Consider the following 6,613-nt stretch of genomic DNA (forward strand, 5'->3'; position numbering starts at 1 on the left):
GGAGGGATCTAAAAGCGATGCAGAGGAGAAAAGGTTTGAAGAAGAAGAAGAAAGAAAGAAAGAAAGAAAGAAAAGAGGAAATAAGAAAGAAAAAGAAAGAAGAAAAAGAAAACAAAAGAAAAAGAAAGAAAAAGAAAGAAAAGAAAGAAAAAGAAAGAAAAAAGAAGAGAAGGAAGAACAACAACAACAACAAGAGAAGAAGAAGCAGAAGAAGGACAAGGAGTAACCATGCTGTGGCGTCCTCAGGTGGTGACATACAGTGCACCACTCAGCGTGATGGAGTCTGGAGCAAGGGCGGCGTGGCACTAAGGTTGTAATAGAGGTGTTTGGATAAATTGAATAACCTGACGCTTGGACAAAATGTTGAGACGCGTTCCTTCCCTCCATCCAGTCCAGGAGAGCTGATTAGGGGGCCCAAAGTAACTAGACGAGTTTATTGACGACTTCATGAGCTCAATCATTCATCTCTTTTCTGGTAAACTCTGGAATTCCCTGCTTGCTTCTGTATTTCGTCCTTCCTATGACTTCAGTTCTCTTTTAAGATAGTTGTTATCTAATATTCTGGATGATTATTTTTACTCATCTCTGGGGACTGGCGCTCTCAGTGGGGCTTTTTAATCGCTCTTTTTGTCGCCCTTAGCCAGTACCCCTCTTATATTAAAACAAAAATAAAAATGTGGAAGAAACGAAATATTATATAGATTCTGAAAATATGAGAAAGCACACACACACACACACACACACACACACACACACACACACACATATACACACACGCTATAGGACTCAAAAGAAATACGTAAAAATAGGCAGATAATAAACAAATAAATAAATAAATAAATAAAGAGCTATACAACTACGCAGTATAACCTAATATAAACTCTGGTCTCAATATATATCGAGTGACTCCCTCAACAGTAGCTGAGTGGGAGTGTTGAAGGGCGCAGTGGTCATCTTTAACATCTCTCAGGTGAAAATATTGGTCTGTGTTCAGAAACGCTTTGGTCTCTCACCACGACTATTATCCAAGTCCACAGAAATACTTAGCCAGGGTCTCAGGAGTGTTTCTCGTGTTAATAATGTAAAAATGTTAAATTGTCGCTAGAACCATGGAAACACTCTTAAAAATCAGTGTCACTACAGCCTTTTAAATGTATTGGAGGTGCGGCCAGAATTGTTTCACGATACGGTCCATTTTCACACAGACCAAGCACAGCCACTCTCTGACTGCCGTGGGACATGATAAAACAGTTCCGTTAGAATTAAAGGATATTTACTTATCTTTATTTACCTGGTTTAATTTTTTACTTGTTTCGTTCATCTTTGTAGCTCTTATTCAGATGAACTACCTTCGCGCTTTAGACATTAAGAAAAGTGGTTGTGATGAGAGAGAGAGAGAGAGAGAGAGAGAGAGAGAGAGAGAGAGAGAGAGAGAGAGAGAGAGAGAGAGAGAGAGAGCACTGATTTTCTTTTCACGATGTGCTACAATGAACAACAAAATGCAATATTCCTAAATCTTTTCTAAGCTGTTAATTTATATGACTACACTAATAACTAGTCTGTGTACCTGTAAATGTACACTATCCTTCTTAATAAATTTGGTTATCAGTTTTACATTTACTTGTCAAACTTCAAAATTCACGACTCTCTCTCTCTCTCTCTCTCTCTCTCTCTCTCTCTCTCTCTCTCTCTCTCTCTCTCTCTCTCTTAACAACATAGGTATAAAACAACTAATGAAGGTAACAAGGTAGACTGCTAATGTTCCGAAATGGGCAGTAAAGGAGGACAGAGCCACACTGTGTGGGTATGTTGGGGGTGGGGCGGCATAAGACTGCTGGTAGGAGGATGAGGAGGAGGACCAGGAAGAGGAGGAGCAAGGAGGAGGACGAGGACCAGGAAGAGGAGGAGCAAGGACGAGGAAGAGGACGAGGACGAGGGAGAGAAGGAGGAAGAGGAAGAGGAGGAAGAGGAGGAGGAAGGACGAGGACGAGGACGAGGAAGAGGACGAGGAAGAGGAAGAGGAAGACAGGTTAAGAGGATGACAGCAACACGTGACAACACGATACAACACCACACCAGCCACAAGTCACCTCAGCAACATCTCCCTTCACATAGTCAATTGTTATCTATTTTGTCTTATTTCAATGCATTATATATATATATATATATATATATATATATATATATATATATATATATATATATATATATATATATATATATATATATATATATATATATATATATATATAATTTTTTTTTACGTGTGAAGGGCGGCTTAGAGCATTAAAAAAAAAAAAGTTAAGAAAAGAAAAGAAAAGAAATTGTCTGCCAAAAATTCATTAGAAAAGGTTCATAGCCTAAGGAAGTCTAAACTTAGACTTACTTAATCAAACTTTTGCAACTATGTCTATCATCATCTACCATTCCTTCTTAATGGAAGTTTGCCTACATTCAGCCTGTTCCTAAAAAGGGTAACTGCTCCAGTTCTTCAAATTATCGATCTATTACTTTAATAATTATTTCCTGCCTCTCTAAATCTATCTTCAGCAGGAAGATTCTTAAACATCTATCATTTCACAACCTTATATCTGATCGCGAGTATAGATTCCGTCATGATCGTTTTACTGATCTTCTGGTACTACGGAGTCTTAGTTAACTTTCTCTTTTGCTGTCGCCTGGTTGTAGTCTGGCACAAACCTTTGATTTCCAAACTAACCCCCTACGGATTCTATCCTTCTCTCTGTAACCTCAAGCTTCCTTTTTGTCATTTCTATTGCCGTTGTGGTAGATGGTCATTGTTCTTCTCCTATGGCTATCAACAGTGGTGTTTCTCAGGATTCTGTCCTGTCACCCACTCTTTTCCTATTGTTCATCAATAATCTTCTAAGCCAGACTTCTTGTCCTATCCACTCCTACGCTGATGATACCACCCTGCGCTTTCCCACGTATTTTCATAGACGTCCAACCCTTACGGAAGTGAACAGCTCAAGCAGGGACACCACAGAACGCCTGATCTCTGATATCTTTAAAATTTCTGATTGAGGCAGGGCAAAGTTAGTGTTGTTCAATCCCCAAAAAATCTCAATTCCTCTTTCTATCAACTTAACTCTGGAACTCCCTACCTTTTTCAATATTTTTCTCCTTCCTGTGACTTGAACTCTTTCAAGAGGGGTCTCAAGACATTAAATTTTGTTCTCCGTTTTTCGATAATCCTTTTTTTTACTTCTCTTTGGAGACTGGCATTCTAGAGGTCCTTTTTTCCTCAAACTTTTTTTTTTGTCTTAATAATAATAAAAAAAAAAAAAACTGCAAAAAACACAGAACAAAACATGATACGTCATCTACGTATGGGCCATATCTTGAAACAAATATACGCTGCACCTCCACTACTTTCAAAAGGCTCTAGATGAAGCTGCATTGGCGCTCGTCGCCACCATGAAATGCCCATAGCCATACTTGGTTATAACGCGTGGTATGCCGCTTCGCTCGCTCCATATATGGTAAAACGCCACACGCCGCGCGGCGTGTTGCGCTTCATGAGGCATAGTGTGGATGCACCTTAAACCTGGAAAACTGGACCACAACGGAGAGCAAAGATGGCGTGTGTGTAACAAGACGATCCAGCGCCAGGCCTCGGGAACACCCATGGGGCATCAAGAGCTGGCGTGCACAGTAAATGATGATAATAATAATAATAATAATAATAATAATAATAATAATAGTAATAATAATAATAATAATAATAATTACATAAATAGATAAATAATAAAAAGTAAAAATAAAAATATGATAAATCTTTAGTAGCCACTACAGCAAAAGTTGGTAAGAAAAAAAATAACTAGTATAATGTTTAGTATTTTTTGTAATTATGGTTTGAAGGGATCCCGGATGTAAGAATGACGAAACGTGGGAAAGAAAATTCCTTCAGTTTATCAGTGAAGGGAATTAAGTATTCAAAATAATAAACGTTGCACTAGAGAGGTAGTCACAGGATTACGAGGCACGCACGAGCCGTAAATATTGCGCAGCGTGGCCACAGGAGAGAAAGGATGCAATTACCAATGTCAGGCTGAATTATTAAGAACAGAAGACAATGCAGTGAATAATGCTAGAATTCAAAAGCACATAAGAACAAAAGAAAATAAGGAAAGCTGCAAGAAGCCATCAGGCCTACATGTGGCAGTCCCTGTATGAAACATGCCTATACTTATTTTCACCTACCATCTTCATTCACAGATTTGTGGTGAACGTGGAGAACACTGAAGACACGAGTGGCAAATACCGTACTAATTCGGACAAGATGGGATGGATTTTGGTCAACTTCATCCTCTTAGGATGCGTGAAGTTGTGTGGATCAGTGTTTGTGTGTGTGTGTGTTAAATGCTGCTTTCACAACCCTTTTGAAGATTTGGTACTTTTATATTATCATTGTTGTTGTTGTTTTAGTGCTCATATTTCTGAAAATCAGCACAGAGTAAGGTTAAATTATTGAGCTGAGAAATTCAGTCTTATATCAAATTTTCAATCAGTGGAATATATCACCTATTCTTTACTGAAAAACAGGTGTCTCTAAACCACTAACAACAGATTCTTTTGTGTTCCTTCTTACTTTCTCTACCCTCAATTTCAAAATAAAGTTGGCTGTTGTATCTACGTATGTTACAATATAATTCGCTCCCATGACCATGCTCTTGAATCTTCTGAATTTTCCACTATCTGGCAAATACTTTATTGCCACTCTCCCACTACCTTTATATGTGTTGTGTACAAGTATTTCCCATATAACTTCCCCGGCTAAGTAAAATTCTGTTTGATTTCCCAAGTGGAGCACATTGTCACCCATTTCCCCTTTGCTGAAGTCTCAACACTTGGGAGATTTCAGTGTTCACCACCAGCTTTAGCTTTCATCTTTCACTGACCAATCTGGTGAACAAATCTCCTCCAGTTTTACTATTTTACATGAATTAAAATGCAATACCTTACCCATATCCCTGACACCCCCTCAGAGGTGTGTCCAACATTCTCAACCTTTTCTTAATATTAGGTCCTCTAATCTTTCAGCTTATTTGGTCAAATTGTTTTCTTTGTTGGGTTCCTCCATGGCAACTTTATTCCCAAAGCCTGTTGTCATTCCAGTACCACCTATGGACCCATCAAAGTGTAGGTGCTCCCGACTCTGCAAGTTAAGTGAGAGAACGTGAGGAAAATATTCATACCTTCAGTAACGCAAAGCTTGAGTATCTTAATTCAGCTCAACTCACTCTCATACTGTTCAAGAGAGAGGTGGCTTGCAGGTGGTATCAGCCTCCCATCTCTAACTTATGGCCATTATGTTTCTGCCTAAAATCATGCATTGTCTATAATCCAGCTTGCTAGAAACTCTTTTATCAATGAGAAGTGTTAAAATCTAACCATCATGTCACCTCCTCCTTGTCACTTCTGCTATTTGGCCAAAAATATCTCCAGTTTTCATCCTCCCTCCTCTGTTTCATCCAGAAGGCTCCAATGCCATCTCTTCTATCTCTAAAGCTAATGTATTCTTTTGGATGTTTGCTGACAATTCCACACTGGATGAATTAGGGACTGTTCCTCCTTAACCTTCCTTTGCTTAATCAAGCTTTATCATCTCTGCCTATCAACATCCACCTTTTCTTCTTGCTGGAAGTTTGCCTGCATTCAACCTGTTCACAAGAACGGTGACTGCCCCAATCCTTTGAACTATTCACTTGTAGCTGGCTTTGATTTCTTGTCTTTCTTAAGCTTTGGAGCTATCTTCAGCAAATAGGTACTTCAGAATCTTTCTCTAGAATGGATTCAAAAGCTTTAAAATGACATGTTGATAATTTGAAGGATTGGAGCAGTCATCTTTGTTTGGAACTGGTTGAATATAGGTAAACTTGCAAGAAGGAAAGATGGATGTTAATAGAGATGAAGAAGCTTGACCAAGCACGGAATGAGAACAAGAGCACATTTACAGTTCTTAATGAATGCACTATGAGGTCTAATACCAGAGTCACTTCCTACCTCCCACTGTACAGACCTTGGGCTTACTGCTGCAGATATCCTTATTGGAGTGATGGAGTGGAGCTAAAATGTTCACACTCATACAGTTCATGAGTATTTTGCTTTCATTCTTGTAGTGTCATTATGATCTTTCTGATCATGTCATGTAAAACCTCTTCTGATCATCTTCAGTGTAAAGACAGACCTATCTTTATATTAGGATGGGATCCCATTAAAGGTAAGTGACAAACAGGATGACACATCTCACTGGAGACAAAAAATAAATAAAAATAAAAATAAATAAATAAATACAAAATAAATAAATAAATAAGTAAATAAATAAATAAATAAATAAATAAATAAATAAAAAACAAAAAAAGAATGGGTTCCCTCTATCTGTCCTTTTTAAGACACACTTTTCAACATGTAAGTAAAAAGGTGGCAATATTCTTCCTACCTGGCTGCAGTGTGTGGCCAGACAGAGCCTGTAGTCTGCCTATAAACTCTTGTCTGGCCACACATTCCACCTGGGGGAGGGAGAGAAGAATGTTGCCACCAAAAGAATACAGCACACACAGAAACACAACAGTGCAACTCAAACAAAGAG

The sequence above is a fragment of the Scylla paramamosain genome, chromosome 25 (genome assembly GCF_035594125.1).
Source record: "Scylla paramamosain isolate STU-SP2022 chromosome 25, ASM3559412v1, whole genome shotgun sequence".
Classification (NCBI taxonomy): domain Eukaryota; kingdom Metazoa; phylum Arthropoda; class Malacostraca; order Decapoda; family Portunidae; genus Scylla; species Scylla paramamosain.